A 27,307-nucleotide genomic window follows, 5' to 3' on the forward strand; every position below is an offset into this window, starting at 1 on the left:
CCTAACCCACCTTCCTTTACACAACCCTCAGTTTGTTCCTTGGAGTCAAAAGTCTCATGGTTTGTCTACCTCTCTGATTTCTTCCTAGTTTTCCTTCCCTCCCTTACAATCCTCTGTGCTATTTCTTTTAGTCTAACATGAGTGAAACTGTATGATAATTGTCTTCCTCTGCCAGAATTATTTCACCTAACTTAATACCCCAAGTACCAGTCCATGTCGATGCAAATGGTAGGTATTCATCCTTTCTGATAACTAATATTCCATTGTATATATAAACCACATCTTCTTTGTCCATTCACCCGTTAAAGGACATGAATTCTTTAAGTTTTTCTTTAATTACATGCTCGACCCATTCATTCTTTAGCAGGATGTTTGTTAACTTCCAAGTGTTTGCATTCCTTCCAAATTTTTCCTTTTGGTTGAGTTCCAGTTTCAAATCATTGTGGTCTGAAATTATGCAAGTAATAATCTCAATCTTTTGGTATTGGTTGAGACCTGATTTGTGACCCAGTATGTGGTCTATTCTGGAGAAAGTTCCGTGTGTTCTTCGGAAGAATGAGTATATACTGTTGTTTTAGGATGGCATGTCCTGTGTTTATCTCCTAAGTCCATCCGGTCCAACTTGTCCTTCAAAGCTCTTGTTTCTTCGTGGATCTCTTGCTTAGATGATCTGTCCATTGCTGTGACTGGAGTGTTAAAGTCTCCCACAATTAAGGTATTAGTGATATGATTCTTTATTTTGGGTATTAATTGGTTTATGTAATTGGCTGCACCTATGTTGGGGGCATAGATATTTACAATTGTTAGATTTTCTTGCTGGATAGACCTTTTTAAGTACAGTAAGGTGTCCTTCCACATCTCTTACACTAAGTCTGGCTAAGGAAAGGGGTAGGTTATCCCCCAGAGACACGGAACAGCTTTGAAAGCCTGGACAAGCCCCCAGGGAACATGCCTGTATATTCAGATGTCCATCTCCTGAGCTCATTGTCCTGAGACTTTTTGATATTTGGCTATATACCCGGTGAGATTTGGCCTGAAATCTCATGAGATTTGGGTCAATATGTCAGGAGATGCGGCCTGAGAACCTGCGAGCAATACCCCATGATTTCCTGCAATCAGCAAAGGGACGAGGTGGCTTCATTCTGTGGGTGGCGAGTTCACACAAACTATCCTGAATTGCCAAAAGCCTGAGAAAGCATCTAGGGAGGCCTCCTGTGTGTTCAGATGAGTCAGCTCCAAGGCCTGTTGTCTCTTCCTGAACATCGGCCCTCCTGTTGCTATGGCTCCTAGATAGTGTCAATGTGGGACCTGGAGGAATATGTATCCCTTTTTCAGTGCTCCACATTGGCCCCCACATCACTGAGGATGATGAACATGGAGAAGCGAGACAATTTGTATATTTTTGCTGTTGGCGTCTGGGGGGCGTTTGTAGCATGCCAGGCCAATCCAACACAGGGGTCCCATTCCAGGAATTACCCAGGGCTACCAATGATGCAGCACTTGTCTCGAGTCTAGGGGGTTTCCACCCCTGCCGAGTTCCCCAGAGATTTCCCTCCAGATCTCCTGAGACCACTGGAGTTTCTTTTTCCCAAAATATCCAGATTGTTAAGAGGTTGTGCTAGGCACTTCATTCTCAATATTATCCCATTCACTGCTTCATGAGGTACTTTGGCTCCCCTTGTGGCGTTTTCCTTTTATTTGCTATTTTTTAAAAATTGTTTTGATCTAGGGAGCAATTCAGAAAAATTAAGTCAGAACCGTATTTTCTGCTTTCATCTAGGGAGTCTGGCACAGCTCTTCGGACTGTGGAATACCTTGGACCACAGGGCCCTGTGACGTTGTTTCAGAACTGTGTGGACATCATGAAACCTAGGACATTTAAAGGTGCCCACCAGAGAATACATGTAGGTTGGGCTATAGGTTATGGAAGGGAGCTGGTGTCATTCCTGGGGCAAGGAGAAATTAAGTTAGACATACCCATCCCAAATTTATTCGGTTCCCATTTGAAATGTAGGATTTTTTGTTCTTCCTGAAGCAATTAAAGAACATTGCCTCCATGTGTAAATTTTCATCTCTGTGCTCTTTTATTTAAACTAAGTTCTTCCTCGAAGCATTGAATGCCAGTATTCCTAGAGTAATATTTTCTGATTTAAACTGGAGAATCCAAGTAAGTCCTTGGACTCTGAGACAGGTTGGTGTCACAGGGCCTCTTGTAATTTGACTTCAGAACATTGTTGATATCAGGGAAGCTAGGGCCTTTGAAAGACTTCAAAATTTGTGTGTAGGCTCGGGCAGATGTTTAGAGGAGCTTGCCTCATTTCTCGGGCAAGGGGAGATTAACTTAGACATCTCACTCCCAGGTAACTTTCATTTTCACTTCACTTGTTCCTTGACGCCACTTCCATCCTCTTGCTGTTTTTGTAGTTAGCTTGGTTCACATTTAGGTGATACGGTTGGCATCACACAACAAACACCCAGTATTGGTGGCATGTGCCTACTCGGATCCTGTGCTATGTGAGAGCAATACGTGTCTGATAGCAAAAAGGAAAATTTTCCCCTTTTGCCTCTGAGAGCTAGGTTCTTGTCCTGCTCTTTGAAATGCTGTGATTGGTAGCCAGCTTGTCTCCCTTCCCCCTGGATGATGGATGCATTCATTCTGAAGAGCAGACAGTTCACAAATGTACAGAATTTTCCAGGACCTATTCAGGGTAAAAAGCTCTTTTTCAAGGAACACTGCTCCAGTGCCCATTTCCAAACACATCATCAGGTGGGAGAACCAATCTGCTAAATCTCTTCTGGTTTTCTTTCCACTGATGGAAAGGCTGGAGAAACATCCAAAACCAGCAGTTTGCCCTCTCTTGGTGAAGGAATAGTGAAGGACTCCTGCTTACCTGGCTCCCAGATGTAGCCAGTGGAGGTTTCCCATTGCCCAAGCCAACAGGCCGTTTTTATTCTTGAAACTGCCAGCTTGCTAGGAGACTTTCGTAGACACTGCATTCTCAACATGATTTCATTCTCATCTCTAAGAAAGTCCTTCATTTCCACTCAGTCCACTTCCATTGCTTTTCTTTTTTCCAAACTAGGTTCTCCAGCATAAAGGCATCACAATCAGTCAGGGGAGGGAGGCAGCCTGGCTACCCAGCAACACATCAACCCAAGGCAGTCACACAACAAGCTTAAGGACAAAAAGGCCAACTGTTTTTTGGGGGGAAGACAATAATATTCTTATTTCGCATAGGACCAGAGAGGAATTCACCAATAATCCCTAGAGGCTGGCTGTGAGTAAAAGCACCTCCCAGCCTGATCTAAGTCTTGGATCAGCAAGAAAATCAGCAATAGTATAGGAATGTATATAAGCAGGGCCTGTAATCAACGCTTAAAATTGTAGTGGAATAAGCGTCTGGAGGAGGCTCGCTCGGGGCAGTCCGGGAGCGAAATCCGGAAGAAGGGGCCCCAGTGCCGCGCCGCCGCCCCCTCCTGCCACCCGTCCAGCCTGGGAGCCCGCGGTGCTGGCGACGGCTGCCGATGGAGTTCACTTGAGCTGGGAACCAGTGGGAGAGGCAGGCGCCCGCGAGCAAAGCGCGGGCGGGAGCCCAGCTAGCCCCGGGAGCTCCCCGCCGCCCGCCCGCCGCCCGCGAGCTCCGGCCAGGAGGTGCCTTTGGCCCCGCGCAGCCAGCCCGGCTCCCCGGCCGCTGCAGCGCTCTGGCGCCGCGCCCGGCGGGATCGGCCCGGAATAAAGACTCCCGGAGCGTCTGCCTCCAGCGCCTCGGCGGCGGCGGCGGAACCAGGACCAGTCGGGCCGCGGCGCTGCTGGAGAGGCGGGACCGGCAGTCTGGGAGCCCGAGGCGGCCGCCGGGGAGAGGTCGCCGCCGCCGCCGTGCGTCCTCTTCCTCCTCCCTCTCCCCCCTCCCTCCCTCCGCACATGGTCTCCTTTGTCCTGTCGCCGCCGCCGCCGCCTCGCTCTTAGCTCCGCGTGCGGCGCCCGGGGCTCGGGCCGCTCCTCTCCGCCTCGCCCGCCCGCCCGGAAACGCTGCTCGGGTCTCCTCCGTGCCCGGCCGACCCAATCGGCCGCCGCCGGCTGCTTCTCTCCTACGGATTTGGGTCCCCTGCATCCGCTTTCAGACTTTCGCGAGGAACCGAGGAGAGACATGCAGACGCAGCCCGGTTGGAGTTGGGCGTTTTCTCTTAGTGTGTTTGGCTGGTTTTTACCCTGGTCTCTGCCGATCCGCCATCGTGAGCCCTGCTAAGGAACCAAGCCATGAACTCGGGGCTCCCAGGACCGCTTAACCCTTTGCAACCAGGCATCAGATACCAGCTCTGAAAAACTCTGCAATTCTGTTATTGTAAACAAAGATCCGGAGTTAGGTGTTGGCACGCTCCCGGAACATGACAGCCAGGATGCTGGGCCGATTGTCCCCAAGATATCAGGTGTAGAGAGAAGCCAGGAGAAGAGCCTGTTGCAAAGAGCCGATCTTTGAGCCCGTGGTGCTTAAAGACCCCTGCCCTCAGGTCTCTCAGCCGCTGCCCCAGCCCCAGACGGAGCCCCAGCCGCAAGCTCCTTCTCCAGACCCCGACCTGGTGCGGCGCACAGAGGCCCCACCTCAGCCCTCAGGTCCAAGCACACAGCCACCACAGGCGCCCCCAGAGGCCCAGCTTCAGCCTGCCCCTCAGCCTGCAGTGCAGAGGCCACCAAGGCCGCCCAGGCCGCAGTCGTCCGCCCAGCTGCTCCATCAGAGCCTCCCGCCTGTGCAGGCCCACCCCTCGTCCCAGAGTCTCTCCCAGCCATTGTCAACCTACAAGAGCAGTAGCTTAAGCCTCAACAGCTTAAGCAATAGCAGAAGCAGCACTCCGGCCGAAGACTCAACCCGCCCCTCGTCACATCTCTCATCACCCCTCGGCCACCCCGTTCCCCCTCGCACTGCCCAACCACAGCCCCCTACACAGCTTCACGCCCACCCTCCAGCCCCCCCGCACACTCACATCACCCCAATATGTTTGCCCCTCCCATGGCTTTGCCTCCTCCACCACCTCTGACTTCAAGGAGTCTGCAGGTCCCCGGATACCCGGCCGGAAGCACTTACTCAGAGCAAGACATCTTGCGACAGGAACTGAACACACTTTTCTGGCCTCTCAGAGTGCTGACCGTGGGGCGTCCCTGGGCCCTCCGCCTTAACTGCAGACCGAGTTCCACCAGCACCAGCACACGCACCAGCACACGCACCAGCACACCTTCACGCCGTTCCCGCACCCCATCCCGCCCACCGCCATCATGTCCAGCGCCTCCCATGCTCTTCCATTCCTACCCTCCTGCAGTATGGGGCATTCCCCCCCCCCCCGCCATGATTCCACCCACTGGCCCTTTTGGTTCAGTACAAGGAGCATTTCAGCAGAAGACATCCAACCCTATCGATGTTGCTGCTCCACCTGGGACAATCCCACACGCTCTGCTCCAAAAGGAAGGGAGGTTGACAGATCCTTTCAGACCTATGTTAAGGAAACCAGGGAAGTGGTGTGCTGTGTATGTTCATATCACCTAGCAGACCTACCACCACAAACAGAAGGTCAAGAAACAGATGCAGTCAGACCCACATAAGCTGGACTTCAGATTGAAACCCGAGTTCCTGAGCCATCACCCGGGCCCCGGCCTCTTTGGAGCCATCCACCACCCCCATGACCTGGCCGGGCCTTCAACTTTGTTCTCTGCTGCTGAGCCTTTTAACTGTCCATCTACATTCACTGGCCTCGCAGCAGTTGGTGGCAATGCCTTCGGGGGACTCAGAAATCCTCAGTTACACTCAACTCAATATTCGGCCACAAGGACGGCCCCAGTGTGCAGAACTTTAGCAACCCTCACAAACGCTGGAACCGGCTACACCGAACGCCTCTGTTGTTCCCGACCCCTCCACCCTGGCTGAAGCCAGGGGAGTTGGAGCATAGCATGTCCGCTGCAGTTCATGATAGAGATAGAGATGTAGATAAACGAGACTCACCTGTTAGTAAAGATGACAAAGAAAGGGAAAGCGTTGAGAAAAGACACTCCAGCCACCCTTCACCAGCACCTATCCTCCCGGTGAGCACCCTGGGACATAACCGTAGCTCCACTGAACAGATCAGGGGTCATTTGAACACTGAGGCTCACGAGAAAGACAAATCCAAAGAGAGGGAGAGAGATTACTGAGAATCCCGCAAGGACCTGACCGCCGACGAGTACAAGGCAAAGGAGGGCCACCTGCCTGAGAAGGATGGCCATGGCCAGGAAGGGAGAGCCGTGGGCAAAGAGGCCAAGCAGCTGGCCAGGGTGCCATTGCCCTATGTGCAGACCCCAGTTGTGGAGAGCGCCAGGCCCAACAGCACTTCAAGCTGTGAGGCCGAGCTGCGCAAGAGTGAGCCGGCCTACGAGAACCCCAAGAAGAGCTCAGAGGTCAAGGTGAAGGAGGAACGCAAAGAAGACCATGACCTGCCTCCGGAGGCCCCGCAGACCCACCAGTCTTCGGAGGTGCCTCCTCCAAACTCCTAGTTCAGTGTGCACCTGGAGCCCCTGGCATTAATGCCCATGACAGTGGGAGTGATGGGCATTCACCCCAGGAACAGCATCAGCAGCCTGGACAGGACTCACATGACAACTCCTTTCATGGGCATCAGTCCTATCCTGGGTGGAGAGTGGTTCCTGTACCCTTCTTTCCATTGAGACGCCATTCGCGACCCTTTGAGGGATCCCTACTGAGAACTTGACATTCACCAGAGAGACCTGCTGGGCAGGGACTTCCTGCTGAGGAATGACCTTCTCCACCGTCTCTCGACTCCTGGCTGTATGAAGCCTATTGCTCCTTCAGGGACAGGGAGCCTCACGACTACAACCATCACCACCACCACCACCACCACCACCCTCTATCCGTGGACGCTCGGCGGGAACACAAGCACAGGGCACACCTGGACGAGCGGGAGTGCTTGCGTGTGCTCAGAGAAGACTATGAGCACATGCGGCTCCACTCGGTGCACCCCGCCTCCTTGGACGGCCACCTGGGCTCCCCAGCATGCACTACCCCTGGATCAGCCCCACAGCGGGGCACCAGAACAGACTGATCAACAAGACCCCTTTGACGGCGGTGCTGAGCACGCCCCCGCCGCTCATCTCCATGCTGGGGGGCCGCCCCATCTTGCCCCAAAGGACTACTCCTCTGTTGGCAGAGATGAGGGAGAGGCCTCTTTCCCACACTCTGGATATCGAAGCTCGGTAAGGAGAGCAGGACCCGAGAGAGGAAGGAGAAGCTCTACACCAACACGACGCAGACTTGAGAGAGAGAAAGAGAGAATGGACCACTACCACAGCCTGGGGGCCACGTGCCCCTGCATTCTCCCCTTGTAAAAACTGTATAGACTCAGTGCAGAGTTTGAAATGGTTTTGTATATGTTGAAATTTTTCAAATCTTTTAGCCAAGTCCTATGTTCTCATGTCCCTGACTCTTTTGGTTTCTCGTATAAAATGGTTTTGATTTGAACCAAAACAGTGAAGATGACAGACACACCGACGCGGTGGTAACTGGGGAGAGAGCAACAGCAGGTGCACACGAGGCAGTGTGTGGGGCTCCTTTGGAAAGAAGGGAAGGCCGGGTACATAGTTATGTAAAAAAAAAACAAAAAAAAATTGCTTCATGAGCTAATGTTCATATATGCAAAGGGTAAGATGAAAGCTTTACTTTGTACAAATGTAAATAGATAAAGAGTAAGTAACATAATACATTAATACTTCTTAAAATGTGCTATTTGCCAACTTAATATGAACAAGCGCAGTCGGTTGTGGCTGTGTTCCCATATATCGTTCTAGACAGCTAAACCCTTCAACTATGCAATGAATTTTAGGGCTTCTCTTGAAAGCCCTCCTGACTCAAAGGAGCCTTTTCAAATTCATTTACAACATACTTAAGGTCATATTTTCCCTGAACAAGGGTTTACGTGATATGACTGTTTTCCTTGCTTGTTTTTTCAAACAGAGGAACTTCCTATTTTGCAAATCGGACCCCAGGCTGAAAACTGGGCTTCCAAAGTTGTCGCTTGTGGGCCATGGTGGTCGGTGGTGGGGTGGGGAGGGGAGGGGGGGAGACCAAGGGCAGGACAGCCAGTGCCAGGGGAGGATGGGAGTTGTCAGATGCCAAAATTAGGGGCTACACAGGCCACCAAGCATCTCATCACCATCATTCATGTGCTTTCACACACACCTCATGCAGGAGCCATGCTTTTTTTTAGTGTGTCCTAGTTCCTATCTGTGCACACCCTCCTCATTTAGTAATGAGAGGTGGTTACACCCAAACAAATCATGAAAGAAAGCTTCACATTTTCTCTGATGATGGATATGTTTTTCACTGTCCTCGGTAACTGGTGGATTGAAGGTGGCACATCTGCTCATGTGGCTCTCTGGGCTCCCATTGGTAAGAAAGTCTGGCAAGAGCCACAACAGGTCAATTGGGCGCTGCCATGGAGATTCCCAGAGGGTGAAGAGCGGCGGAGACAAAGTCTTGTGTGTGTGTGTGTGTGTGTGTGTGTGTGTGTGGTTTTAAAGTTCACATCAACCTTAATGTGTCTTCATAATACTTTTATAATACATTAAGCCTCTTGTCTATATTTGGAGAGAATCTTACTTTACTAGCAGAGAAATACACTATATCTTGTCTACTGGACTGAAAAATATATGTATGAAATAAAATTAGTTCCACTGGGTCTTCTAGTATATTGAAGTACTATCTGATGTTGTTATCCTGTTTTTGCAAAAAAGAAAAAAGTTAACTACAGACCATTGTTTCTAATAAGCAGAGAGATCTATTTTAGTAGTAAACTGAAAGTTTAGTGGTGAGCTTCAGATTTTGTGAACTCCAGATGTTGTGCAGTGGTTATTTTGTTTTGTTTTGTTTTGTTTTTGTTTGTTTTTTTTTTGTTTTTTTCTTTTTAAAAGACAACAACTTAAGAAAAAAAAATCCGAGGGATATGAACATTGGAGCTGTAGTGGTAGTTTTTCTATACAGACCTTTTTGCTGTTTATCCTGTATGTAATACGGTCCTTTCTAGACCCTATGTGAAAAGACACATGAAAGCCGACCAACTCTTCAGCATGATCTCATCGGTGGAGCCTTCTTGTGTAATGTAAAATGTGTCATGTTGTTAAAAAATGTGAACCAAAAAAAAAAAAAACTGTAGTGGGATAAATCTGTAATGAGATGTCTAACTTTTTCCCCTTACCCAAAAAGTTGAGGCCAGCATCTCCTAAAATCCACTGGAAAAGCCTACACACACACAGTCTCTGCTGGGAATTTTCAAATCCCTAAGACTCCTTATGTGAACATAGATCTGAAGCTACATTTCAAGGGGGCCCTATGGTGCACACTTCCCCAGGCAAAAGGAATCTTCCAGCATTCCCATTTAAACGCAGAGGATATTGCTCTGAGACACTGGATCTGTAAGAGGCCCATGGGGAGAACCCAGACAGAAAAAGAACAAGAGGTTGGAACAGGTGGGCCAACTGTGTTTATTCGAGATGAGATGAGAATGATGTTTTGATTGAAGTAACTAGGACAGTCTCCTAGCAACCCAGTTCTCATTCCCAGGAAGGAAAAACCACTGGGGGCTTGGGTGAAGGGAAACCTCCATTGCTTACACCTATTAGCCCTGTCAACAAGAACCCTGCATTCTACGTTCAGTAAGAGAGGGAAATCTGGTGCTACCTTTTTTTTTAAAGATTTTTTTTTTATTTGTCTGACAGAGAGAGACACAGCGAGAGAGGGAACACAGCAGGGGGTGTGGGAGAGGGAGAAGTAGGCTCCCCGCCGAGCAGGGAGTCCGATGTGGGATCCCAGGACCCTGGGATCATGACCTGAGCCGAAGGCAGACGCTTAACGACTGAGCAAGCCAGACGCCCCTGGTGTTACCTTTTTTTAATTGCCCATCCCATGAGTGGATAGAGGATGCAGTGTTTCAGACATAGTAGCTTGCCACTCCCAGTTGATGTTCTAGTGTTTGGATGCAGGCCTTGGTGCAATATTCCTTGAAAGGGCACTTCCTGAGCTCACAAGATCTTCTAGCATGCCCCATAGTGGTGAAGTTTTCTTCAGAAGGAGGACATCTCAAGCTCAAGGAGAGGAAGCCCACCTTTCCTTTGGGATATTAGACGTGGTTGCTCGCACTTAGCACAGGACTACCTGAAGTATGAAGTCACAACCAATCCTTGGGTGCTGGCTCTGGGGGTAAAATCCCCATGTCCACATTTAAAACAACCCTAAAGAAAACATGAGCAAGGGGATGGAAGTTGCTATAAGGAAGAACAAAAAATCTACCATAAAATTGGGAATACGATACCTCTGTGAATGAATTGTGTAACTTCAGTTCCTTTTACCAAAGTAACAAAACCATCTCCTCTGAAAACCTCGGACCAAGCCTTATACACAAACGTTATCTGCTGGACACCTTCAAATATCCTAGGCTTCATGGAGTCAACATATTTCTGAAAGCAGCTGACAAGTGGCACAGTGTCCCCAACCTGTCCCACAGGTACAGGGACTCAGCTGGAATTACTTCCTTTAAAGTAGAGGATATTGCTCTGAGACACTGGATCTGGGTGGTTCCCGGGGGAACCTAGTTTGAAAAAAGTGCAAAAGGGTGGAAATGGATACATGCAAGGGCAATGGTCTTCAACTAGAGATGAGAATGAGAAAATGATAAGAAAAAAGTGACTAGCACAATCTTTTAGCAAAGAGTCTGCCTCAGAGAAATCAAACACCCATGAGCTTGGGTAAAGGTAAGCCTCGATACCCTGCCCTTGGGAGCCCTGTCATGAAGATGTCTCCATTCTTCTTTCATAAAGAGGGGCATCTGGTGGTGACTTTTTTTTATTACCCTTTCCATAAATAGACACATAACACGCTGTCTCCAAAGATAAAATGGCCACTCCTTGGAACTCAGCCACAAACTGAGAGATGCGGCCTAATCTCAGGACACCTATGGCCCCATCTCTCAGGTCTGGGGGGAAATCTCTGGGGAACTCGGCAGGGGTGGAAACCCCCTAGACTCGAGACAAGTGCTGCATCATTGGTAGCCCTGGGTAATTCCTGGAATGGGACCCCTGTGTTGGATTGGCCTGGCATGCTACAAACGCCCCCCAGACGCCAACAGCAAAAATATACAAATTGTCTCGCTTCTCCATGTTCATCATCCTCAGTGATGTGGGGGCCAATGTGGAGCACTGAAAAAGGGATACATATTCCTCCAGGTCCCACATTGACACTATCTAGGAGCCATAGCAACAGGAGGGCCGATGTTCAGGAAGAGACAACAGGCCTTGGAGCTGACTCATCTGAACACACAGGAGGCCTCCCTAGATGCTTTCTCAGGCTTTTGGCAATTCAGGATAGTTTGTGTGAACTCGCCACCCACAGAATGAAGCCACCTCGTCCCTTTGCTGATTGCAGGAAATCATGGGGTATTGCTCGCAGGTTCTCAGGCCGCATCTCCTGACATATTGACCCAAATCTCATGAGATTTCAGGCCAAATCTCACCGGGTATATAGCCAAATATCAAAAAGTCTCAGGACAATGAGCTCAGGAGATGGACATCTGAATATACAGGCATGTTCCCTGGGGGCTTGTCCAGGCTTTCAAAGCTGTTCCGTGTCTCTGGGGGATAACCTACCCCTTTCCTTAGCCAGACTTAGTGTAAGAGATGTGGAAGGACACCTTACTGTACTTAAAAAGGTCTATCCAGCAAGAAAATCTAACAATTGTAAATATCTATGCCCCCAACATAGGTGCAGCCAATTACATAAACCAATTAATACCCAAAATAAAGAATCATATCACTAATACCTTAATTGTGGGAGACTTTAACACTCCAGTCACAGCAATGGACAGATCATCTAAGCAAGAGATCCACGAAGAAACAAGAGCTTTGAAGGACAAGTTGGACCGGATGGACTTAGGAGATAAACACAGGACATGCCATCCTAAAACAACAGTATATACTCATTCTTCCGAAGAACACACGGAACTTTCTCCAGAATAGACCACATACTGGGTCACAAATCAGGTCTCAACCAATACCAAAAGATTGAGATTATTACTTGCATAATTTCAGACCACAATGATTTGAAACTGGAACTCAACCAAAAGGAAAAATTTGGAAGGAATGCAAACACTTGGAAGTTAACAAACATCCTGCTAAAGAATGAATGGGTCGAGCATGTAATTAAAGAAAAACTTAAAGAATTCATGTCCTTTAACGGGTGAATGGACAAAGAAGATGTGGTTTATATATACAATGGAATATTAGTTATCAGAAAGGATGAATACCTACCATTTGCATCGACATGGACTGGTACTTGGGGTATTAAGTTAGGTGAAATAATTCTGGCAGAGGAAGACAATTATCATACAGTTTCACTCATGTTAGACTAAAAGAAATAGCACAGAGGATTGTAAGGGAGGGAAGGAAAACTAGGAAGAAATCAGAGAGGTAGACAAACCATGAGACTTTTGACTCCAAGGAACAAACTGAGGGTTGTGTAAAGGAAGGTGGGTTAGGGGATGTGGTAACTGGGTGATGGGGATTAAGGAGGAAAAGTGATGAGATGAGCACTGTGTGTTATACACAAAGAATGAAGACACTGCACCAAAAACTAATGCTGTATTATATGTTGGCTATTTGAACTTAATAGAAAGAAAGATATATATGTTTTTAAATTTATGTATATGAGCATTAGGAAAAAAGCATATGCTTAACTCCTTCAAATGGACACACTGGACCTAATGGACTTGACAGATATATTCAGAACATTCCATCCCAAAGCAACAGAATACACATTCTTCTCTAGTGCGCATGGAACATTCTCCAGAATAGATCACATCCTAGGTCACAAATCAGGTCTCAACCGGCACCAAAAGATTGGGATCATTCCATGCATATTTTCAGACCACAATGCTTTGAAACTAGAACTCAATCACAAGAGGAAAGTCGGAAAGAACTCAAATACATGGAGGCTAAAGAGCATCCTACTAAAGAATGAATGGGTCAACCAGGAAATTAAAGAAGAATTTAAAAATTCATGGAAACCAATGAAAATGAAAACACGACTGTTTGAAATCTTTGGGATGCAGCAAAGGCAGTCCTAAGAGGGAAGTATATAGCAATACAAGCTTTTCTCAAGAAACAAGAAAGGTCTCAAATACACAACCTAACCCTACACCTAAAGGAGCTGGAGAAAGAACAGCAAATAAAGCCTAAATCCAGCAGGAGAAGAGAAATAATAAAGATCAGAGCAGAAATCAATGAAATAGAAACTAGAAGAACAGTAGAACAGATCAACGAAACTAGGAGCTGGTCCTTTGAAAGAATTAACAAGATTGATAAAACCGTGGCCAGACTTATCAAAAAGAAAAGAGAAATGACCCAAATAAATAAAATCATGAATGAAAGAGGAGAGATCACAACCAACACCCAAGAAATACAAACAATTATAAGGACATATTATGAGCAACTCTATGCCAGCAAATTAGATAATCTGGAAGAAATGGATGCATTCCGAGAGATGTACCAACTACCAAACGGAACCAGGAAGAAACAGAAAACCTGAACAGACCTATAACCCCTAAGGAAATTGAAGCAGTCATCAAAAATCTCCCAACAAACAAAAGCCCAGGGCCAGAGGGATTCCCAGGGGAATTCTACCAAACATTTAAAGAAGAATTAATACCTATTCTTCTGAAACTGTTCCAAATAATAGAAATGGAAAGAAAGCTTCCAAGCTCATTTTATGAGGCCAGCATTACCTTGATCCCAAAACCAGACAAAGACCCCATCAAAAAGGAGAATTACAGACCAATATCCTTGATGAACATGGATGCAAAAATTCTCACCAAAATACTAACCAATAGGATCCAACAGTACATTAAAAGGATTATTCACCATGACCAAGTGGGATTTATCCCTGGGCTGCAAGGTTGGTACAACATCCACAAATCAATCAATGTGATACAATACATTAATCAAAGAAAGAACAAGAACCATACGATCCTCTCAGCAGATGTAGAAAAAGCAATTGCCAAAGTACAGCATCCTTTCTTGATCAAAACTCTTCAGAGTATAGGGATAGAGGGTACATACCTCAATATCATAAAAGCCATCTCTGAAAAGCCCACAGCGAATATCATTCTCAATGGGGAAAAGCTGAGAGCTTTCCCCTAAGGTCAGGAACATGACAGGGATGTCCACTCTCACCACTGCTATTCAATATAGTATTAGAAGTTCTAGCCACAGCAGTCAGACAACAAAAAGAAATCCAAGGCATCCGAATCGGCAAAGAAGAAGTCAAACTCTCACTCTTTGCAGATGATATGATCCTTTATGTGGAAAACCCAAAAAGACTCCACCCCAAAACTGCTAGAATTCAAACAGGAATTCAGTAAAGTAGCAGGATATAAAATCAATGCACAGAAATCAGTGGCATTCCTATACACCAGCAACAAGACAGAAAGGAGAGAAATCAATGAGTCGATCCCATTTACAACTGCACCCAAAACTATAAGCTACTAGGAATAAATTTAACCAAGGAGGCAAAGGGACTGTACTCAGAAAACTATAAAATACTCATGAAAGAAATTGAAGAAGACACAAAGAAATGGAAAAACGTTCCATGCTCATGGATTGGGAGAATCAACATTGTGAAGATGTCAATGCTACCTAGGGCAATCTACACATTCAATGCAATCCCCCTCAAAATACCATCCACTTTTTTCAAAGAAATGGAACAGATAATCCTAAAATTTGTATGGAACCAGAAGAGACCCCGAATACCCAGAGGAATATTGAAAAAGAAAAGCAAAGCTGGCGGCATCACAATTCCGGACTTCCAGCTCTATTACAAAGCTGTCATCATCAAGACAGTATGGTACTGGCACAAAAACAGACACCTAGATCAATGGAACAGAATGGAGAGCCCAGAAATGGACCCTCAACTCTATGGTTAACTCATCTTTGACAAAGCAGGAAAGAATGTCCAGTGGAAAAAAGTCAGTCTGTTCAACAAATGGTTTTGGGAAAATTGGACAGCCACATGCAGAAGAATGAAACTGGACCATTTCCTGACACCACGCACAAAAATAGACTCCAAATGGTTGAAAGACCTAAACGTGAGACAGGAGTCCATCAAAATCCTAAAGGAGAACACAGGCAGCAACCTCTTCGACCTCAGCCGCAGCAACTTCTTCCTAGAAACATCGCCAAAGGCAAGGGAAGCAAGGGCAAAAATGAACTATTGGGATTTCATCAAGATAAAAAGCTTTTGCACAGCAAAAGAAACAGTCCACAAAACCAAAAGACAACGACAGAATGGGAGAAAATATTTGCAAATGACATATCAGATAAAGGGCTAGTATCCAAAATCTATAAAGAACTTATCAAACTCAACACCCAAAGAACAAATAATCCAATCAAGAAATGGGCAGAAGACATGAACAGACATTTTTCCAAAGAAGACATCCAAATGGCCAACAGACACATGACAAAGTGTTCAACATCGCTTGGCATCAGGGAAATCCACATCAAAACCTCAGTGAGATACCACCTCACACCAGTCAAAATGGCTAAAATTAACAAGTCAGGAAATGACAGATGTTGGCGGGGATGCAGAGAAAGGGGAACCCTCCTACACTGTTGGTGGGAATACAAGCTGGTGCAACCACTCTGGAAAACAGTATGGAGGATCCTCAAACAGTTGAAAATAGAGCTACCATACGATCCAGCAATTGCACTACTGGGTATTTACCACAAAGATACAAATGTAGGGATCCGAAGGGGTACATGCCCCCGATGTTTATAGCAGCAATGTCCACAATAGCCAAACTGTGGGAAGAGTCAAGATGTCCATCGACAGATGAATGGATAAAGAAGAAGTGGTATATATACACAATGGAATATTATGCAGCCATCAAAAGGAATGAGATCTTGCCATTTGCAATGACGTGGATAGAACTGGAGGGTGTTATGCTGAGTGAAAAAAGTCAATCAGAGAAAGACATGTATCATATGACCTCACTGATATGAGGAATTCTTAATCTCAGGAAACAAACTGAGTGTTTCTGGAGTTGTGGGGGATGGGAGGGCTGGGGTGGCTGGGTGACAGACATTGGGTAGGGTATGTGCTATGTTGAGCGAGAATTGTGCAATTGTGCAAGACTATTGAATCACAGATCTGTACTTCTGAAACAAATAATGCAACATATGTTAAGAAAAAAGAAAAAGAACAAGATAGCAGGAGGGGAAGAGTGAAGGGGAATAAGTCGGAGGGGGAGACAAACCATGAGAGACGACGGACTTTGAAAAACAAACTGAGGGTTCTAGAGGGGAGGAGGGTGGGGGGATGGGTTAGCCTGGTGATGGGTATTAAAGAGGGCACATTCTGTGTGGAGCACTGGGTGTTAGGCACAAACAATGAATCACGGAACACTACATCAAGAACAAATGATGTAATGTATGGTGATTAACATAACAATAAAAAATTAAAAAAAGGTCTGCGTGACGGCATAAGGAAGGTGCCATACGTTTGTATCTCTTAAGGAAAGCATTGTTGAGAAACCATCATTCCACTAACATCTTCTTTCCTGAAGAGAGCCTTTACGGATGTATGTGTGCCAGGGCGCCTGGGTGGCTCAGTTGGTTAAGCGACTGCCTTTAGGGGACCACTGTCCCCTAAAACAGCACTGTGGAGAAACCGTCATTCCACTAACGTCTTCTTTCTTGAAGAGAGCTTTTTCCAATGTATATATGTGTGAATGCATAAGGAAACTATAATACCCTTAACACTGAGGACAATGATGTGGAGAACGCACCTATCTAGTAACCTCTCATTCCGTGACGATGCTCACCCAATGCACAAGGTCGTCAGGACAGAATTCCGCCCTGCCATCAAAATGGCGCCCCCCTACTCCCGGAGTGAAATTCTAACTCTACCCCTGGATACGCCCCAACCAACCATATGTCTGAGGGTACAATGGCTCTGGGCCATGTGACCAAAGTCAGAATCATCAAGAAGGAACGCTTAAGGAAATCGAGACCCTTGCACCCTTAGGAATGGTTTGGCAGAGCAGGGTTCTAGCAAGAAACCGAAATCTCAGCACCTGAAGGAGCATCCCCCTGACGCCAGAGAGGAAAGGAGAGCCTCACCCTGATGCTAGCTCTCAGCGCAGCCCTCAGGGTAGGATTCGGATCAGCCACCGAATCGACCCTTGCTCAGTCTGAAACGAAGCCTTAACACTAGCACGGGTGTGGCTCTATCCACGCGACAACCCTCGTTCTGAATGCACAAAGCATTTGGGGGACCCGGTCAGTACCAGAGTAATCAAGCAGGAAACCCAGAAGGAATTACTTGCCACCTGTATCCTCGGCATGTATGGTGGGCGCATGATTTTACGGAGAATCCTACAAGTCCAGAACCCAATGAATGTTCCCCTGAGGCCAGCCAGAAGCAAGAGCCTCCGGCTTTAATGCAAGCTCTCAGCTCTGCTTTCAGATTAGGAAGGCGAACGGCCATCTAACGGAACCCTACCGTCTTCTCGAATGAAACCCTAACTCTAGCATGGTTGTGGGCCCTGACCTTTCCCATTTCCTGGTGCTGAGTGCAAAATTGATTGCGGAGACCGAGTCCGTGCCAGACTAGTCAGCTAGGAACCCAGGAGGATGTGGTGCCACTCACAACGACCCCGGCTGGTCCCCTCGAAAGCATGATTTATTGAAAAGCCTAAAATACAGCAGTGGCACGATGTGCATCCCCCTGAGCCAAGACCAGAAGGCAGAGTGTGACTCTGACACTAGGTCTCAGCTCAGCCCTCCTGCAGGTCTCCGAACGGCCATGGTTTTGAACGTAATGTCTTCTGGCATGAGACCCTGCCTGAGAGCCAGGGAAACGATCCCCTCCATCATTGGGCGAGGGAACCTGGGATTCCTGCAGAGGCACCTGTCGAAGGAGCTCCAGTTTCACGAAACCAGCCCTCCCCCTTCATGGGCGCGTGGAGGCCAAAGTTCCAGGCACCTCCCTCGAAGGAACAATACGGTGGAGAGACCGCGCTTTAGGTCCCGCCGATCCCTGGGAGGGAGGAAGCTGCGTACAGGGTACTGTAGCTGAGAGCCCGGGGAACGGCCTCCCTCAAGTCAACCCCAGAGAGGGAAAAGGCTGGTGCAGAGAAGACACCTCTCGACTCAGCTCTCGTTGCCGGGGCTGGTCCCGTTGCCCCGTGTATGCGTGCAGGCCAGGAGCCCACCAACTAACTCGAAGGAACCACCCTGTGGAGAATCCGTGCTTCAGCGAAAATAGCCCTTGCTGAGGGCGGAAGCACTTTGCTGGGTGCATGCGTGAGAGCAGTGCAAGCGAGTCCAACAACTGTTTTCTAAGTGAGACTCAGGCCGCGGCAGAAGGCAGAACATGACTGGCCACTTGCTTCGTGAAGCCCCAGCACCGCGGCCCCACTTTTGCAGGCAAGTCTAATGGCTCACGTGCTAACTCGAAGCAACAGCAGTGTAGAGAAACCGTGCTTTAGCTACCGCCGACCTCTCTGAAGCAGGAAGCCGTGTACGGTGGACCATGGCTGAGAGCCTGGGGAACAGGTCCCATACATCAAAGTGAGGGAGAAAGAGGCCGGTGCGGAAGGCACCTCTCAGCTTGACTCTTTCTAGCTGAAGCTAACCCGACTGCTCCACCTGTGTTGGGAACGCTCAGTGCTCAACACTGACTTGGCGGAAACAAGCCTGCAAGGCAGCCCAGCTTCCACCCACGTCGCCTCTCCACAGGGTAGGCCGCATTGTCAGCTGTGCTTGTGTGCCAACCTGGGGACTGGGTCCCAGCAGAATTCCAAGGCAGAGCGAAGCAGGGGCCCAAGGCACCTCTCTATCCAACTCCTCTTTCGCGAAGCTAGGTCGTCTGCCCCCTGTTTGCGTGTAGTACGAAGTGCCCTCCACCTAGCTATCGCAAAGGAACAAAATGGTAGGGACCCCTTGCCTCAGCCAGGAGCGCCCCTCCCGAGCGCCAGCTTCATCTGTTGGGTGTTTCTGTGGGGGCCTGAGAAAGGGGGCCTTGGCGTTACCCTGACTTGAGAAACAGGCCCGGAAGGAGGGCCGCTCTCGACTCCCCGCTTGTTTTAGGAGGTTAGCCCTGCCGTGCCCTGTGTGCCTGGACGCCTAGGTACCCGGCCACTCTCCCACAGAATCAAAGCCGTAGAGTTACCGTGCTTTAGCTAACACTGCTGTTCTTGAAGATGGAGGAGATTCACAGTATTCGTGTGGGCGAGCGCGGGGAACAGGTCCCATCCCTGAAACCGAGGGAGAGAGAGGATCAGGCAGAAGACAGCTCTCCCGCACCTCTTGTTTCATGAGGCCGGTTGCCTGGCCCCGTGTGTGCATGTAGGCATAAAGCCAGCCGCCTCCCTCGGAAAACCACACTGGAGAGAACCCGTTCTCCTGCTTCCATAGCCTCTATGGAGAGTGGAAGCCTTTTGCCGTGGGCGTGCGTGACAGCACTGCAAGGGCTTCTGAAACCATCCTCTGAGGGAGACTCAGGATGGGGCAGAAGGCAGAACACGACGCCCCCACCTGTTTCCTGAAGCCAGCACTGCGGCCCCACCCCTTTGCCCAGAAGTCTAATTGCTAGCGTACTAACACGAAGAAACAGCAGGGTAGAGGGAAGGGCTTGGAGGTGGCATCCCTGTTGCGGGGTGTGGATGGGGGGTGGGCATGGGGGGCGGAAGCACTTCCAGCGTGTGTGCCTGAGAGCCTGGGAAAGGATGCCCTCCATCACTGGGCGAGGGAACCTAGGCTTCGTGCAGAGAGGCACCAGTCGAAGGAGCTCCAGTTTCACGAAGCCAGCCCTCCCCCTTCATGGGCGAGTGGAGGCCAAAGTTCCAGGCAACTACTTAGAAGGAACAACATGGTGGAGAGACCGAGCTTTGGGTCCCGCCGATCCCTGGGAGGGAGGAAGCTGCATACGGGGTACTGTAGCTGAGAGCCCGGGGAAAGGCCTCCCTCACATCAACCCGAGTGAGGGAAAAGGCCGGTGCGGAGAAGACACCTCTCGACTCAGCTCTAGTTGCCGGGGCTGGTCCCGTTGCCCCGTGTGTGCGTGCAGGCCGAGAGCCCACCAGCTAACTCGAAGGGACCACCCTGTGGAGAATCCGTGCTTCAGCGAAAATAGCCCTTGCGGAAGGCGGAAGCACTTTGCTGGCTGCATGCGTGAGCGCAGTGTACAAGTCCAACAACCGTTTTCTGAGTGAGACTCAGGCTGCGGCACAAGGCAGAACACGACTGGCCACTTGCTTCGTGAAGCCCCAGCACTGCGGCCCCAATTTGCAGGCAAGTCTAATGGCTCGCGTGCTAACTCGAAGCAACAGCAGTGTAGAGAAACCGTGCTTTAGCTACCGCCGACCTCTCTGAGGCAGGAAGCCGTGTACGGTGGACCGTGGCTGAGAGCCTGGGGAACGGGTCCCATACGTCAAAGCGAGGGAGAAAGAGGCCGGTGCGGAAAGCCACTCTCGGCTCGGCTCTTCCTAGCTGAAGCTAACCTGACTGCTCCACGTGTGTTGGGAACGCTCAGTGCTCAACACCGACTTGGCGGAAACAAGTCTGCAAGGCAGCCCAGCTTCCACCCACGTCGCTTCTCCACAGGGTGGCCGCATTGTCAGCTGTGCTTGTGTGCCAACCTGGGGACTGGGTCCTAGCTGAATTCCAAAGCAGAGCGAAGCAGGGGCCCAAGGTACCTCTCTATCCAACTCCTCTTTCGCGAAGCTAGGTCATCTGACCCCCGTGTGCGTGTAGTCCGAAGTGCGCTCCACCTAGCTATCGCAAAGGAACAAGACGGTATGGACCCCGTGCCTCAGCCAATAGCGCCCGATCCGAGCGCCAGCTTCATCTGTTGGGTGTTTCTGTGGGGGCCTGAGAAAGGGGGCCTCGGCGTTACCCTGACTTGAGAAACAGGCCCGGAAGGAGGGCTGCTCTCGACTCCCCGCTTGTTTTAGGAGGTTAGCCCTGCAGTGCCCTGTGCGCCTGGACGCCTAGGTACCCGGCCACTCTCCCACAGATTCAAAGCTGTAGAGTTACCCCGCTTTAGGTAACACTGCTGTTCTTGAAGCTGGAGGAGTTTCACAGTGTTCCATGTGGGCGAGTGCGGAGAACGGGTCCCATCCGTGAAACCGAGGGAGAGAGAGGATCGGGCAGAAGGCAGCTCTCCCGTACCTCTTGTTTCATGAGGCCAGTCGCGTGATCCGTGTGTGAGTGCAGGCGTAAAGCCAGCCGCCTCCCTCGGAAAGACCACACCGGAGAGAACCCGTTCTCCCGCTTCCATAGCCTCTACGGAGAATAGAAGCCTTTTGCCGTGGGCGTGCGTGACAGCAGGGCAAGGGCTTCTGAAACCATCCTCTAACGGAGACTCAGGCGGCGGCAGAAGGCAGAACACGACTCCCCACTTCTTTCATGAAGCCTGGCCTGTGGCCCGGCTTTCGCATGCAAGTCTCATTGGAAGCGGATGAACGCGAAGCAAAAACAGTGTAGAGAAAACGTGCTTTAGCTACCGCCGACCTCTCTGCGGGAGGAAACAGTGTACGGTGTCCGGGCACGAAAGCCTGGGGAACAGGTTGCATACGCCAAAGCGAGGTTAGAAACGGGCCATTGTGAAAGGCACCTCCCGGCTCAGCTCTTGCTACCTGGAGCTCCTAAATCTACACTGCTCCCCGAGGCTCTGGAACTCTCTGTGCTCAACCCTGACTTGGAAGAAAGAAGCCTGGAAAAAAGCACAGCTGTAGCTCCCGACCCCTCTCCACAGGGTGCGCCACACGTTCAACCGTGCTTGTGTGCCCAACTGGGAAGGGGGTCCCAGCAGAATTCCAAGGGAGAAAGAGGCAGGGGCCCAAGGCGCCTCTCGACACAAACACCTCTTTCCTGAAGCTAGGTCGTCTGGCCCTGTGTGCGTTTAGTCCGAACTGCCATCCGCCTAACGCCAAGGAACCAAACGCCAGAGGCCCCGAGCCTCCGCCAAGAACGGCCTTCCTGGGCACACACTTCACCTGTGAGGTATTCGTGTGAAAGCAAGACCAATGGAACCTAAACCTTACTCTGACCAAGACACAGGCCTGCAAGGAAGGCTGGTCTCTCGACCCCTCTCTTGTGTGAGGAGGTTAGCTCTTCTCTACCTTGTGGGACTGCCTGGAGACCTAGGTACCCAAGCACTAGCACGAAGAAGCCAGGATGTAGAGTGACCGAACACTCGCTACCAACGGTGGAGAGGGACCGTTCTGTAGACAGCATCACGTTTCCGGAGGGAGGCAACACTTTCAATGTGTCTGCGTGAGAGGCTAGGAAACGATTCCCCTAAATCACAGGGTGAGAGAAACGGCTTCGGGCAGAGGCACCTCTCGCACCAGCTCTAGTGTCACGAAGCTAGCACTCCCCAGCATGGATGCGTGGAGCCCTGAGTTCCAGGCACCTCCTTCGAAGGCAGAAATCTGTGCAGATTCCGTGCCTTAAGCTCCCGCCGGTTGCTGGGTTAGAGGACGCGGTATACTGTGTACTGTGGCTCCCTATAATCAACCAGAGAGAGAAAAAGTCGGTGTCGAAGACACACCTCTGGGCACGGCTCGTGTTTCTGGGCCTAGTACCGTCGCCCCGTGTGTGAGTGCAGGCCGCAAAACAACCACCTGACTCAAAGGAACCACACTGGGGAGCATCATTGCTTCAGCCAGGACAGCCGTTGCTAAGGGTGGAAGCATTTTGCCGTGTGCCTGCGGGCGTGCGCTGCCAGTGAGTCCAAAAGCATTTTCGGAATGAGACTCAGGCGGCAGCAAAAGGGAGAACACGATACCCACCTGCTTCATGAAGCCAGGCCTGGGGTCCCGCTTAGCCATGGAAGTCTCATTGCTAGCGGACGAACGCGAAGCAAAAAGAGTCTGGAGAATCCGTGCTTTAGTTACCGCCGAACTCTCTGTGGGAGGATGCAGTGTACGGTCTCCGGGCGCGAAACCTGGGCCACGGGTTCCATATGCCAAAGCGAGGTTAGACGCAGGCTGTTGCGGAAGGCACCTCTCGGCTCAGCCCTTGCTACCTGGAGCTGCTAACTCTACACGGCTCCCCGTGGCTCTGGAACTCTCGGTGCTCAACCCTGACTTGGAAGAAAGCAGCCTGGAAACAAGGACAGCTGTAGCTCCCGTCCCATCTGCACAGGGGGCAGCCACAAGTTCAACCGTGCTTGTGTGCCCACCTGGGGAGGGGGTCCCAGGAGAATTCCAAGGGAGAAAGAGGCAGGGGCCCAAGGCGCCTCTCGACGCAAACACCTCTTTCCTGAAGCTAGGTCATCTAGTCCTGTGTGCGTTTAGTCCGAACTGCCATCCGCCTAACGCCAAGGAACCAAACGCCAGAGGCCCTGAGCCTTCGCCAAGAACGGCCTTCCTGGGCACACACTTCACCTGTTAGGTGTTTGTGTGAAAGCAGGACCAATGGAACCTAAACGTTACTCTGACCAAGACACAGGCCTGTAAGGAAGGCTGCTCTCTCGACCCCTCTCTTCTGTGAGGAGGTTAGCTCGGGTCTACCCTGTGGGCCTGCCTGGAGACCTAGGTACCTAAGCACTAGCACGAAGAAGCCAGGCTGTAGAGTGACCGAACCCTCGCTACCAGCAGTGGAGAGGGACCGTGCTGTAGACAGCATCACGTTTCCGGAGGGAGGCAACACTTTCAATCTCTCTGTGTGAGAGGTTAGGAAACGATTCCCCTAAATCACAGGGCGAGAGAAATGGCTTCGCGCAGAGGCAACTTTCGCACCAGCTCTAGTGTTAAGAAGCTAGCACTCCCCCGGCATGGGTGCGTGGAGCCCTGAGTTCCAGGCACCTCTTTCGAAGGCAGAAATCTGTGCAGATACCGTACCTTAAGCTCCTGCTGGTCCCTGGGTTAGAGAACGCGGTATAATGTGTACTGTGGTTCCCTAAAGTCAACCCGAGCGAGAAAAAGGCCAGTGTCGAAGACACACATCTTGGCTCCGCTCTTGTTTCTGGGCCTAGTACCGTCGCCCTGTGTGTGAGTGCAGGCCACAAAACAACCACCTGACTCGAAGGAACCACACTGGGGAGCATCATTGCTTCAGCCAGGACAGCCGTTGCTGAGGGTGGATTCATTTTGCCGTGTGCCTGCCGGCGTGAGCTGCTAGTGACTCCAAAAACATTTTCTGAGTGAGACTCAGGCGGCAGCAGAAGGCAGAACACGATACCCACCTGTTTCATGAAGCCAGGCCTGCGGTCTCGCTTAGCCATGCAAGTCTCATTGCTAGCGGACGAACGCGAAGGAGAAACAGTGTGGAGAATCCGTTCTGTAGCTACCGCCGACCTCTCTGCGGGAGGAAGCTGTGTATGGTGTCCGGGTGCGAAAGCCTGGTGCACAAATTGCATACGGCAAAGCGAGGTTAGATGCAGGCCGTTGCGGAAGGCACCTCTCGGCTCAGCCCTTGCGCCTGTGCAGCTAACTCTACACGGCCCCCGTGGCTCTGGAACTCTCGGTGCTCAACCCTGATTTGGAAGAAAGCAGCCTGGAAACAAGCACAGCTGTAGCTCCCGTCCCCTCTGCACAGGGGGCGGCCACACGTACAACCGTGCTTGTGTGCCCACCTGGGGAGGGGGTCCCAGCAGAATTCCAAGGGCGAAAGAGGCAGGGACCCAAGGCGCCTCTCGACGCAAGCACCTCTTTCCTGAAGCTAGGTCGTCTGGCCCTGTGTGCGTTTAGTCCGAACTGCCATCCACCTAACGCCAAGGAACCAAACGCCAGAGGCCCCGAGCCTCCGCCAAGACCGCCCTTCCTGAGCGCACACTTCAACTGTGGGGTGTTTGTCTGAAAGCACGAGCAATGGAACCTAAACCTTACTCTGACCGAGAAAACAGGCCTGTAAGGAAGGCTGCTCTCTCGACCCCTCTCTTGTGTGAGGAAGTTAGCACTGCTCTACCCTGTGGGCCTGCCTGGAGATCTAGGTACCTAACCACTAGCGCGGAGAAGCCAGGCTGTAGAGTGACCGAACACTAGCTAAAAGCAGTGGGGTGAGACCGTGCTGTAGACAGCATCATGGTTCCGGATGGTGGCAACACTTTCAGAGTGTGTGCCTGAGAGCCTAGGAAAAGATACCCCTACATCACAGGGCGAAAGAAACGGCTTCACGCAGAGGCACCTCTCGCACCAGCTCCAGGGTCACGAAGCTAGCACTCCTCCGGCATGGGTGCGTGGAGTCCTGAGTTCCAGGCACCTCCTTCGAAGGCAGAAATTTGGGCAGATACTGGGTCTTAAGCTCCCGCCGGTGACTGCGTGAGAGGACGCGGTATACTGTGTACTGTGGCTGAGAGCTCTGGGAACGGCCTCCCTAAACTCACCCGAGCGAGAAAACGGCTGGTGCCAAAGACACACCTCTTGGCTCAGCTCTTGTTTCTAGACCTAGTACCGTTGCCCCGTGTGTGAGTGCAGGCCGCAACACCATCACCTGACACGAAGGAAGCACACTGGAGAGCACGCTTCTTTCAGCCAGGGCAGCCGTTGCTGAGGGTGGGAGCATTTTGCTGTGTGCCTGCGGACATGCGCTGCCAGCGAGTCCAAAACCATTTTCGGAGTGAGACTCAGGTGGCGGCAGAAGGCAGAGCACGACTCCCCACTTGTTTCACGAAGCCTGGCCTGTGGCCCCGCTTGGGCAGGGAAGCCTCATTGCTAGCGGACGAACGGGAAGCAAAAACAGTGTGGAGAATCCGTGCTTTAGCTAGCGCCGACCTCACTGCGGGAGGAAGCAGTGTACGGTGTCCGGGCGCGAAAGCCTGGGGCACGGGTTGCATACGCCAAAGCGAGGTTAGACGCAGGCCGTTACGGAAGGCACCTCTCGGCTCAGCCCTTGCTACCTGGAGCTGCTACCTCTACACGGCTCCCCGTGGCTCTGGAATTCTCGTTGCTCAACCCTGACTTGGAAGAAAGCAGCCTGGAAACAAGCACAGCTGTAGCTCCAGTCCCCTCTCGACAGGGGGCGGCCACACGTTCAACCGTGCTTGTGTGCCCACCTGGGGAGGGGGTCCCAAGAGAGTTCCAAGGGAGAAAGAGGCAGGGGCCCAAGGCGCCTCTCGACGCAAACACCTCTTTCCTGAAGCTAGATCGTCTGGCCCTGTGTTCGTTTGGTCCGAACTGCCATCCGCCTAACGACAAGGAACAAAACACCAGAGGCCCTGAGCCTCCGCCAAGAACGCCCTTCCCGAGCGCACACTTCACCTCTGGGGTGTTTGTGTGAAAGCACGAGCAATGGAACCTAAACGTTACTCTGACCGAGAAAACAGGTCTGTAAGGAAGGCTGCTCTCTCGACCCCTCCCTTGTGTGAGGAGGTTACCACTGCTCTACCCTGTGGGCCTGCCTGGAGACCTAGGTACCTAACAACTAGCGCGGAGAAGCCAGGCTGTAGAGTTACCGAACACTAGCAAACAGCAGAGGGGAAGGACCGTGCTGTAGACAGCATCACGGTTCCGGATGGTGGCAACACTTTGAGTGTGTCTGCGTGAGAGCCTAGGAAAAGATTCCCCTACATCACAGGGCGAGAGAAACGGCTTCAGGCAGAGGCACCTCTCGCACCAGCTCCAGGGTCACGAAGCTAGCCCTCCTCCGGCAGGGGTGCGTGGAGCCCTGAGTTCCAGGCACCTCCTTCGAAGGCAGAAATCTGGGCAGATACAGGGCCTTAAGCTCCCACCGGTCACTGGGCGAGAGGACGCGGTATACTGTGTACTGTGGCTGAGAGTTCTGGGAACGGCGTCGGTAAAGTCACCCCGAGCGAGAAAACGGCGTGTGCCGAAGACACACCTCTTGGCTCGGCTCTTGTTTCTGGGCCTAGTACCTTTGCCCCGTGTGTGAGTGCAGACCGCAACACCACCACCTGACTCCAAGGAACCACACTGGAGAGCACGCTTGCTTCAGCCAGGGCAGCCGTTGCTGAGGGTGGGAGCATTTCCTGTGTGCCTGAGGGCGTGCGCTGCCAGCGAGTCCAAAACCATTTTCGGAGTGAGACTCAGGCGGCGGCAGAAGGCAGAGCACGACTCCCCACTTGTTTCACAAAGCCGGGCCTGCGGCCCCGCTTGGGCAGGCAAGCCTCATTGCTAGCGGACGAACGCGAAGCAAAAACAGTGTGGAGAATCTGTGCGGTAGCTACCGCCGACCTCTCTGCGGGAGAAAGCCGGGTACGGTGTCCGGGCGCGAAAGCCTGGGGCACGTGTTGCATACGCCAAAGCGAGGTTAGACGCAGGC

At 50.9% G+C, this 27,307-nt stretch overlaps 1 pseudogene; it reads left to right on the forward strand.

Annotated features, from left to right (window-relative positions):
* Positions 1-4,148: 4,148 nt before the first annotated feature.
* On the forward strand, positions 4,149-7,238 carry LOC114203932 (autism susceptibility gene 2 protein-like; annotated as a pseudogene).
* Positions 7,239-27,307: the final 20,069 nt, after the last annotated feature.

This window comes from Eumetopias jubatus, unplaced genomic scaffold (genome assembly GCF_037043125.1).
Source record: "Eumetopias jubatus isolate StellerSeaLion01/CBP00866 unplaced genomic scaffold, mEumJub1_p1.0 scaffold_13, whole genome shotgun sequence".
NCBI classification, from domain to species: domain Eukaryota; kingdom Metazoa; phylum Chordata; class Mammalia; order Carnivora; family Otariidae; genus Eumetopias; species Eumetopias jubatus.